Source organism: Mastacembelus armatus, chromosome 16 (genome assembly GCF_900324485.2).
Source record: "Mastacembelus armatus chromosome 16, fMasArm1.2, whole genome shotgun sequence".
NCBI lineage: Eukaryota > Metazoa > Chordata > Actinopteri > Synbranchiformes > Mastacembelidae > Mastacembelus > Mastacembelus armatus.
The window spans coordinates 5,965,713-5,977,823 of record NC_046648.1 but is presented as its reverse complement, the minus strand read 5'-3'; positions in this window follow the sequence as shown (position 1 = coordinate 5,977,823).

Genomic DNA, 12,111 nt, shown 5'->3' with positions numbered 1-12,111 from the left:
GGAACATCTGGAGCACAGAATCCCTAAATCCCGGGTTCCCCTGGCAACACTAAATCAACAGCCAGCCCCTCGCCTGCCCTAAATGTGTGTGTGTGTGTGTGTGTGTGTGTGTGTGTGTGTGTGTGTGAGAGAGAGAGAGAGAGAGAGATGGAGACAATAAAAAAGGCAGAGTAAAAAGGATATTAGTAAGTGTGCAGTTTAATGTCCTACTTGGCTGCATGCAAATGTGTGTGTTGCAATAGTGCTGCAGGCTGGAATCATCCTACATTTTATAGGCAAATTTCTATTAAGACAAGATAAAAAAAATGGATTAACAAACCTGTGTTTATTTTACATCCTAGAACATTTTTGATCAAACAGAAAATATTCAAATGAGTTTTCTAAAGGATAATGCATTCTTACATAATTATATCCATTTCATTTTGGGGTTTCAGTGTTTAAGTTAAGTAACTTAGTTGTGCTCTCAGTCAAAGGATTTCCAGAGACCATTTTAAGGAAAAATATGAGTTCCCATGAGTCTCCAGTGTGTGCTGGAAGGCCAAATGAGGCATGTCTGACCTTGGGTACTAACCCTGACCCTTACCGTCACCTCTTAATCTCTCTGCAAGGGAACTGTCAAATTGTTTTACCTCTTCATCCTGTTCTTGACTCCCCTTGGGGTGAAAGATAAACAGTTGTTTTTCTCCATTTGTTTATTCACTTTTATGGCAATTTTAATAATTCATAACCTGGTCTCCAATCCCAAGAGTCATGAGCAATAGGAATGTAAAAAAAAAACAGCTTAGTATAACCAAAGAGTCATTGGCCTCTTGTCCATCTTTTCAGTCTTGTGTGTCTGACTCATTTCCTTTTATTATTTCCAGAAGGGAGTGCAAATGAATTTCAACAATATAATTTTGCTACTTCAGTTATTATTTCATCTGACTTCATCCAAACTACTCTTAATTCAGTCAAACCAACAGTCTCAAGGCTGAGAAAATAGTATGTTGTATGAGAGTGTTTGCAAGTAAGCATCTGAATATGAATCAGGGGTGATTTTAGACCCTATTTAATGGTGCTCAAGCACACCTAAATTTCATCTCAGCATTCCTAAAAAATAGAGATAATTATTAATCTATTATTAGCTAATGTCAGATTTCACGAACATGTTAATTCTGCTAACTTGGTCTCTAATGTGCCAGACACATTAAAGCAATGTAGAAGAAGAAGGTGGTAGTGGTGGATTTCATGGTGGACATTAAATCAAGTAAGCTGAAAAGCAAACACATTTGCAAATTGACTATGAACATTTTAACCCATTTTAACATTAAATAGATTTCACTTGAATCTAATTGCATTTCAGATATCTACAATTACATTTTGACTAGTCACCATTCTAGTTTGAATATCTGAAATGATGTCACTGATGTCGTTGTGCCACTTTAGCGTTTATTCGACCGACAGAATACAAGATATCTTAGATTACAATGTATTTATGACTAGTCACAACTGTAATTATAGATATCTGGAATGTATTTATGACCAGTCACAACTGTAATTTAGCTAAGATATCCGCAGTGACATTTTGACTAGTGAACTCTAAGACAAACCTAATATTCCATTACAACAATGTTATAAATCAATATAGATCAATTCATGCTGCTCATTAAAGCACAGATTCTGTGATTGGATGTTAAGTTTATTTGGTTGGCAGCACAAAGAAGGTGAGAGGGGGACAGTGATGAGACAATGGGAGAGAGCAGGGTGTAGTCACTAGCAAGACCCCTGGGAGAGAGCATAAGGCCCTGTATAAATGCCCATTCTTCTTGGGGGTCTGAGCACCCCTAAAAGTCTGATACTACAATCACCTGTGATATGAATGTGTATTATGTACTGTATGTCATTTGCCTTTACATTTAAGTCTTTGGAGATATGTTATATAAATACTCATAAGCCTTTATTTTGCATTTTCCTATATAAGGATATTTAGTACTGGTGTACAACTGCTGTAAAACTACTGCGCCTTGAAAAAAAACATCTGCAGCTCTTACATCATCTGTATAACTGCCACAGTCCAGAAATATCATTTTGGCACTGAAATTGCTCTGGGTACCTATGTAAGCCTTAGGCTTATGTTCATATGACAATCAAGTCAAGTCACGTTCTCAGAGCCCCCCAACTTTGAAGTCCAAACCACATCTGTAACCCCTAAATGACTAGGTTGTGGTTGTAGCGAATACATTTCTGTCTTAGCTGATCCTTGTGACTTCTATTTGACTGACTATTAAATCCGACTATGAACCCTAACAGCAAAATGATAGAATTTCATTTGTGATGTGAAAAGACATCAAACCTCAAGAGAAAACACTGGAAAGAGGGCAGAACAGAAAGAAGAAAGTGGCATATGTTCACATTAAACCCAGGGAGAAAAGAGAATGCAATGGAGAAAGGAGTTTGTGCTCTTTAATGTCTAGCTGGGACATTTTGTGAATTGAACCTTACTGTAATCATATACTGTATATGGGGCTTGCATATGGACAACTACATCAAAAAACACTGTAGAACCGTCCCATAGAGGACAGATTTGAAATTCCTTCTAAGGTCCGTTTACTGTTAGTTCTCAGCATACAGAATAAATTCTTAATGCCTGCTTCAAATGGCCTTCAGATGTCTGCATGGATTTGAAATCAAACTAAAAACTGTGAAATTATAATTACAGTAAATTCATGATATCACTGATGTTTCACTAATACATTTACCAATGAGGCACAGATAGGCTGAACTCTTCACCATATCTCTGATATAGTCAACTTAAAGTCAACTTGACCAGTAATAATACAGCAACAGGACAGGTTGAAGGAAACCTCAGAATCCTCTCAGCAAAGTTAGTTTCACTCTTCTCTTGCCACGGTGCCACAAAAGTTGCCATTCTGTCTCTTGACACACACATAGCAACCATAGTGCATGGCACATGTCCACCTGCCTGTCTACTGATATTGTTCTAAACAAGCCAACAGGTGTTTTATCGATTTGTGCTACCTATTGAGATGTGATACCCAGCCGTTCTGTGCATGCCCAGACCCACAAGCTTGGGTTTGGTTTCCACACCCATAAATCTTTGAAACCTTTCTGTGGAGCAGTGTGAGTTTTGCACTCATTGTTTTAATAAGTCATAGACTTTATGACCATTTTAATATCCCATTAAGCTCAATATATCCTGGTTCTGCTGATTCTCTATCAATCATCTGACAGTGCATAAGGAATGAGAAGTGGTGTGATTAGAGTGATTCTGTACTTGGAGCATGATGGAGGATAGTGGTCTATGGAAATACACGACCCCTAAATAATGTTAATGTGCCCCATACTCCGACTCTATAAGTGAACTGAACCCCTGTTTGTAATAACAGACACAAATTAAGATGTCACACTGTGAGAGTTATTCCTGTATGAGAAACACTCAGTTAGGAATGGAAATCCATAAGGCAGCAGAGTTGAAAAACAGTCAAAAACACTGAAACTCACACAAATGACAAACCCAGCATGGCTAAGTGGGTAATAACAGTGTGACACAATAGGCCCCACAGTTTGCATGACTTAAGACTTTGTGGATAGCAATGACACTGAATTAAAGTAATATTTAATAGAAAACGTAGACTAGGGACTTACCAGCATTATATCTGTGTGGAAAGTGGACACTCATCTCATACACTGAAAACAAAGTATTCAGATCAGGGCCAAGTATTTGTGTTTTGCAATATAGATAATTTTTCTCCTAAATGAACTTCTCAATCTAAATGAACTCCTAATCTAAAACTTCCTGTTATAGCAGCAAATAGGGTGAACCTACAAAATTAGCAGCCTATTGGATTGCATTTACAAAGTGCCCTTTGGATGGAGTCAAATTCCTGGCCTAAATTATTGTTTCTGTCCACCGCTGTGTCTGACCTCCTGACTTCTTCAGTGTCAGCCAATGCCCTGTGATCCTAAGCCCCACAGAAACCTTTTACACTCGCCTGCTTGATTTTGAAATATTGTTGCTATCTTGCTTGTTTTTGTACCTTTAAAGGAGCGTTCCACTAAAAATTCTTTAAAGTCTATGCTTAAATTATGATAATGCCCTCTACTAAATAAAATCTGAACAATTTCATTACTGAATTGCTCATTTTGATGAACTTTCATGTTAGAGTAAATGTTTTCTTTTAGTCATATGCTGTGAAAAGCCGAGAAATCACATTATTTGAATCTACGGTATTAAAATGGTGATAAGAAAAAACTTAATAAAATTAAAAATAGACTGACGTAACATATGTTGTATTGTGTTGAGCCACAATAAAACATCTGCTGGTAAAGGCACATATTTCCTATGTAATAAAAATGTAAAAAATTGTGACACTGAAAAGAGCAGCAAGCAGGGCGGGACAACTCAATAAAAGAAACAAAAAAGCAACAACCAGAAAATAATTTACTAAATGTCCACTTACTAGACATCTCCATGATAAGACAGTAATGTACATTTAAAAGCAAATTTGTCTCATCAAATAATTTTTCCTTAAATTTTTAATCTCAAGAAAATAAAATCACAAAATTTATGTCATTACTATTGCATCTTATGTTTCTGTTGTTCTTTTTGTTGGTCCAGCTCAAATCTTTGGAGACTCGATGAGGTTTTCGTAGATCAAAGAAGTCAAAGTTGTGGTGGTGCTCTCTGACATAAAACAAAGCAGAATCTGTCCTTCTGAAATCTGCTATGACTGTCTGTTTTCAAGATGTGCGTGCCCCATGCTCCCTTCATCTCAGGGCTTTTCCAGCACATTGTTTTCTGCTATTATAATGGTTTCACTGTTTATCCCTGTGGGGATTTTAGTGTTCAAAAACATAAAGCCACCCCACCCTCATTACTCATTATTATCACTGACAGCAATAGAGAAATGCCGCATTGGTTAATTGTCTTATTGTGGATGTAGGGCCAATCAGGAACATTGTCTGTATTTGTAGAAGAAAAATGAGTCAAATACCCCCAGCCTGTAATACACATAAAGTCCTTTCTTCTGCTTATAGTTAAGTTTAATGCATTCCTACGGAGAGTCAAAATCAATTCCTACTTTTGCTCTAATAGATGTCTCTGGACCACAGTATACTTTGTGTTGTATTTTTCATGACCACAATGTCCCCAAACTGTCATCTTTATCACCATGTCCAGACCCCGAGCTGGTCAGTGGTTCTTTAATATGCTTCCACTGGGAGAGGTCAAATTCACTCAGCTTTATTGAATTAGACTGGGATCAGTGTGGTTTGTACAAGACAGACAAACAAGATGCAAACATTAGTTAGAAAGACAGAAAAAAAGGCCCATGGTACTGTAACATGATTGTCACACACACTCATACACAAGCACTTAAACATATCTGTGAACGCGTTTAAGAGCTTGACAATCTGCCAGTCGAGTCTGGAGTTGCAAAATAAGAAGAGTAACCTCATGAAGAATGATATGATTTTCCATATTGATACACTTTTATACACATAGTTGTATGTTTGTTTCCTTATGCAATTAAGATCTTCTCAAACATAATCGATGCTGTTTGTGACCAGTAGTAGACAGAGTCTACAAGAACAATTCATTTCAATAAAATATATCAAACTGGGAAATCAGATTTTGTATATATCTAGTATTTTATTATTCATCATTTATTTATTGTTTATTTGAATTTCATCCCAAGAGACTTTGGATGCTAATTAAATTTTGGGTGTCATTCTAATAAAAACCACTGATTTACTATCATTTTTAGTCTGTTATAATGAAATCACATCCCCTTCTTGGCCTTAACCATCACAACTAAGTGCCTAATCCTGATGAAAACCTATTTCTAACCTTAAACCTAGAACCAGGTCTGAATGCTCAAAAAGCCCTTTGAGTTTAACTCAGACTCAAGCTTTCTCAGCAGGCAATAACAAATTAATTTGTGCTTCTCTGTGGGAATGAAGTCTTATCTGGAGATTTCTCTTTGTCTTTCAGATATTGAGTGCATGCATATACATACACAAAGATATAACAAATGCCCTAAAGCTAGTATTTGTTTTTGGATGATTTGTACTGCACAGGTAAAGTGCAGAAAAAGCGAAACAGTTAGGTCGGACCGGTTTTCAGTCCTAGCATTGTTATACAATAATGTGAGTGTTTACTGCTGAATGTTTAGTGATTATAACAACATCTCTACTGTCCTCATACTTTTTCTTTTTAGTCCTGATGGCTATAATGAGATTTTACCCCACATGGGAGTTGAATAATTGCAGCAATGAAAGCTGTGACTTTAGTAACCAAAACCTTATCAAAACAGAGAGAATGAAGACCTCAAAATAGGAAGAACAGTCTTAAAACTGATTGGGTGGAAAAAATCAAAAGTTTGCTAAACTGTGGGTGGCCAGTCATTTGGCCGTGGGGCAACAGACATCGGGTCTCTACCAACATCAACCATTAAAGCTTCAATCAGCAATTCCAGGACACAACAACCCCAACAAATGTTACATACAAACTCTTCTCATTAGATTTTAGTATGGTTGTGAAGACCTTTGTGCCAAACAAAGACTGTGGTAAACTTAGAATAGTTGGTATATGCCGTGCAAAAATAAAAGGGTTTTAGAATGTGAGGCCCAGGAACACATGGGAGTTTTTAAAACAATTAGCCCTGCTGAATGAGGGTCATTATGTGGTTAGAGGGTTCAGGGAAGAGGAAAAGGAAGAGAAAGGTAAGATGGAGAAGGATGGAGAGACCAGAAAGAGGGAAAGGAAGAAGACGTGAGAATATGAAGTGAAAGACATGGACGAGGAGAAGAAAAGAGATGGAAAAAAAATGGAACAAGGTTGAAAACAAGTTTCATTGTGGCAAAGTAAGCAGGAGTGGCTGAGAGGTTGGAGATGACAGAGGGGTGGAGGCTCCTCTTAAATCCCAATTAAAGCTGTTTTAACCCCTACAGCATGGTGACAAACTCCAGAGGGCAGGGGTATGTGGGACGCATCAAACTGTGAAAAACGCCGCACCCTGACATGTCAATTTGCCAAGAACCCAAGACCTCAGGGCCAGTGCAGTCCTCTTAAATCCACTGAGAAAATCATGTTTATAAAGAAGCTAAACAGCTTAGAACTTGGACAACTGAAAAGTATGAACAAATGTTTGTCGGTAAAGAAAACAAGAAACCAGGAAGCAGTCTTTGACGGCATCAGTTGTTGGCAACATTGTGGTCCCATCATCCTCCTGGGAACATAGACTCTTGTGAAGAAACTGATCTTAATTCAAGCCATCCAATCCACTCATGCAAGATACTGTCGTACAGATTCAACATCAAAAAATAATTTTCATGCATCTTTTGACTGTCAAATTACAGAATACTGGATTTTCTATCTATAGTGCTCACATATGGCCTGATAAAACTTCATGTGCTACAGCCTATTTTTTGTTCAGAGATGTGGGGATCTCCAATAAAATAACAATGCAGCGTGCACCATTCCACGTAAGTCAGACAATTACATTTAACCACCAGTAGTTGAAATTTCAAATAGGAATTAACTAAACTAACTCAATTGGGGAATACCTATAAATTTAGAATGACTGTTTTGTCTATAGCTACGTTTGTGGTTAGTCTTCCAGTTTCACAGCCTCCTGTTTAACTAAACCTTTGATGCACAAAAAGAGAAGGCTGCTGCCACTCCATTTTTCATCCATCACCTTTAATCTAACTTGAGTGAGAGGTCTTTCTAGCCTAAACTTTTCCATCCATGTACTCTGTAATTTGCAAGTATTCTTTCACACGTGTTGGCTGCAATATGCAGACTCTGTGCTCCCAGTTTGATTTGTTAAACTACACCCAATGTAATTTTGAGAACAGACTTCCAAATTGATCGATCTATCTACACCTGTATTATATGCCACTGTTGCTGGCAAGGAGTGGGTAAATATGATGTATAGGTGGCCATGGTGCATTTCAGCAATGAGAAGCTGTTATCCTGCTGGAATAAAGAGAGTTTAATATTAATTACATGAACAGGAGGTGTTGAAGGTTTTTTTTTATTGCAGCCACAGCTGTGCCATTGGTGGCTTTACACATTGTGGGTATAGTATATATTTTCAGAAATGATTAATTATTGATATTAGATTTAGCTAAGATGAGTGTTTCTCTCTTAAGGCCTTGCATGATTTCCACATCCAGGTAGCTGCGATAGCACACTGCAATGCACACCGACATTATCGGTGCTCTTAGGCTGTGAATGTATGTTTCAGTGAATTAGAGTAAAAGTCAGACAAATCAAGGTAATTGATCACATCCAGTTCTGTTTCTTTTCGCTGATGTTGCAGGATGACCTACTTAACCTAGAGATAAGAACCATGTAAGTATTTCTAGATGAAAGAGCAAACTCTATACTGGTTGACACCTGCCACATATGCTACTGTAACAACTGCTGTTTGCCTAAATACCATGACGGGTGAAAATAGTTACAGTCATATCAATAGTAGCACTGAGTTTATGATCAAAAAATGATTTATTAATTTTGAGAAAGTCTGTGCTCTTGGGTGCAACCTCCTAATTTTTATGGTCCAACTCATACAAAAAGCATTAGGCGCAGTTCCGCCACCAGGGAGCTCTGAAGCCAACTTTGCCTCAGCCAAGTTGTGCATAGTTAAAAACTGTCTACTATATTTAACATTGCTGTAAAAGTAGGTAGGATTAAAGTTAGAGTTTGGGGGTAAAGAGAAAGGTAGGTGTAGGTGTAGGAGTAGGCAATGAAGTCACAAAACCTTTGAACAAAAAAAAAAAAAAAAAAAAAAAAAGCTCAGAGGTCAGGGCACAAATCAGTCAGCTGCTGGAGACGGTTTGCCAGAAGGGAGCCATTAGCTTACTAGCAACAGCACTAAGCAGTGTTGTAATCCATTTGGCAGAGTCACAGCAGTGATGGCGTTGACTGCTGACGCACTAAGTGAAAGACTGGCTTCTACTGCGCTGCTGCTCGGCCCACATGTGCTACTCCTCTCTGCACATATGAGAACTATCTCACTCAAACACAACATGAGACACAGAGACTGATTGTTAAAGTGTTTGAGAGGATCTTTATAAGATGTTTAAATATTTTCACCTGTAGAAAAAAAGTGACAGTGAAGTAGCAGGAGTTACTAAAGACATTTCAAATGTACTTTGTGCACAGTGGCAGAAGTCAAACAGCCATCTGTCTTAAATATATGTAGCAATAAAAATATTTTATACAAGGCTCCAACATCTTTATGTAGTGATCCTCAGTCTGGGGGGTTAGATGAATGGGTGGATTTAACCTTCAATGAGTATTTTATATTATATGATATTATGTTATGTGGTATTATATAATATATATAGTCAAGTTTTCTAAAAGAGTTTTAAGTCATCCTGAATAAAAATGAGACATCATCAGTGTTGAATTCAGTTATGACAAATGGCCTATTGCTTATGTCTGTTGTATTCAACTTGTTGGTTGTTCAATATATTCAATAAAATCAAGACATACAAATAATAAAGTTATTAATGTATAGAAAATTAATTTAAAATTGAATAGATGGAAAAAAAATATTTTAACTTGAGTGATATTTAACAGAAGTGAGTTAGCTATTGCTTTTGTTGCTACTGTTCCTCTTCTAAACTTAATAGCAATTATTGTGAATATTTTATTTTGTTATATCAGGCTAAATGTCTATGCTTTTATACTAGTTGATAAATTATTGGACTGAGAATTGTTACATTTTATGTTTTGTGTCATAAAATCATATGGCTAGTGTTCTGCTTCATTTTTGTTTTGTTTAACACACATATTAACACAACCAGGTTCCTCCTAAAGTATCTAGAGCCAAATTCATGCTTGGATTAGGCATCTGGGAATTCTTGCAAAAAAAAAAAAAAAATCATACACTCCTTTGTGTACACTAGTTTTCAGGACATTCAAAAATTATCAGCAATATAGCAAACAAAGCCATTTTCTTCCAGGTGCACATGCTGCATTCAGGAGAACTTATGACTCAGGACAAAGTATTACTCATAAAAAGAACATCTTTCACTTTGCTATCCTTTCTACACTGAGGCAGCTAAGTATAAATTTGTAAAATGCTAATGCTGTACATTGTCCTGTAACAATGCTTTCATCCAATCAGTGACAGGTGCCGTTCATTATAAAAAGACTTGGCTTTGTCGGTCTGTTCTGCCCCATGTGGAGCTCAACAGATTCAAAAAGCAGTCAGCTTCACTACAGGGAAAGAATGGAGACCACTCAGCTTTCTACAAATGAGCTCTGACACAATGCAATTAGCAGCCAGGTGAGAGCCAAACACAGTCATCTTTATTCAAATCAAAGAATTGTTTACTATCCCAGATGACATTAAGCAAGAGGCAGGGGACACCCTAGACAGATCACCTGTTTGCTGGAATAGCCAGAGTAAATCTACACGGCATGGGGTGAACATGCAAACCTTGTGCTGTGAGTTGACAGCACTAGCCACCACTCACCATGACATCTTCTTGAATCCCTACAAAACTGACATTTATACCTGCTAGAAACAAAAGCCAAACCCAAGCTGAGCTTGCCTAAAAATTATAATCACTGAGAGCATGTAAGCGCTTTCACTGATAAGTGGCTCTTTAATTATGTCATGATATAGACATATTGACAGTTTAAAGCTGAGGTCCATGGCACACCACCAACAGTGAGCATCTGTCACTGTATTCTTTGCGACCACACATGGCAGCCTTTGGATCAGCTCAACATGCTGAGGAGAAAGCGGATCCTCTGCCTCTTGCCTTCTTCTCCAACTGAAGCCCAAGGGTTGAAAACACCAGTGCCATTTGCATCTTCTTAAAAGACATATTCTCTGTTAGAACTAGCTGTAAACTGGTGTCATGTTCAGGCTCAAATGAAAATCTGGTGACACAACAGTTGACATTTATTGCTCCCAATTTTTTTTCATTGAATTGGTGTGTCTCTGCTTTTGCTCTTTGCTGTTGATGTTTTGGTATTTATGAACCCTTTGAAATTCTTGATGTAATTCTAAATGCACTGGTCTCCATGATGAAACTGTATCTTAATTAAAGATCTGCAGAAATGGATGCAATAACTATATTACCAGATAACTAAAAATGTATTAGATTAGCATCTATTATACAAAACAAGCAATACATGCACATCTATTGCAGCTGGAAAAAATGAGAAGTTGCTTAGAGAAGACTTAAAATAACGTACTAGAAACAGGGTCTACATTATCTCCTTAAAAGTAATTATGTGCATTAACTGTCCACTGTTCTGTTCAGTGACAGATTACTGAAATTATAGATTTTTTTCTGTGTTTGATCCCATCAAAGGCCACACTGGGTAAAACAGAAGAAAGAAGAAAAATACTTTTTGGACTTACCTTGCACAGGATTCCTACACGTAATGCCAATTTGAGGAATAAAGCATAGTCTCTGCCTAGGTTCTGTTGTCTTAAGTTAATGTTTATTCTGAGTGCAGGAAATAGAATTAACATGTGAGATACATCATAGTCTGCTTAGCTACCTCTTACTCTACTAGTGTCTTTTACCAAACTATAATGTGCACAAGGTCAGTTATCTCTTCTCTGAATAACACAATTTGTGGGGACAGTTTGCTGGACAGTCTGGTGTCAACCATTTGGGTTATTGAAGTAGCAGGTTTCAGCCATTTCACATACACATTTCAGTCAATTCTACCATGAATATCCCAACAAACTGCATTTTATTATTATTGCAGACAAAACCCCCAGCTCACAATTTCACATTGTTTGGTCAGATATACAAGTCATTGTCAGAACAGTTGATAGCACAACAAATATTTTTTTTTCATTTTTTTTTATAAAAACATGAATTAAAATAAAGAATCTTTGATAGCTAAGCAAAAAAGAAAAAAAAATGTCTGTATATATAAAAATGCATTAAAATACCAAGTAATGATAAGTAAACAGCTACAGCAAAGGACTGTCAAGGCAGAGAAATCCAGCTTTAAGGAACATGTATAAAAAAGCACACCTCTATATTTAATATTACAAAACTGATCATAAATTACTTGAGACCTTTAGAATGCATAAGTCTTTGGATGCCTTAATGCAATGCACT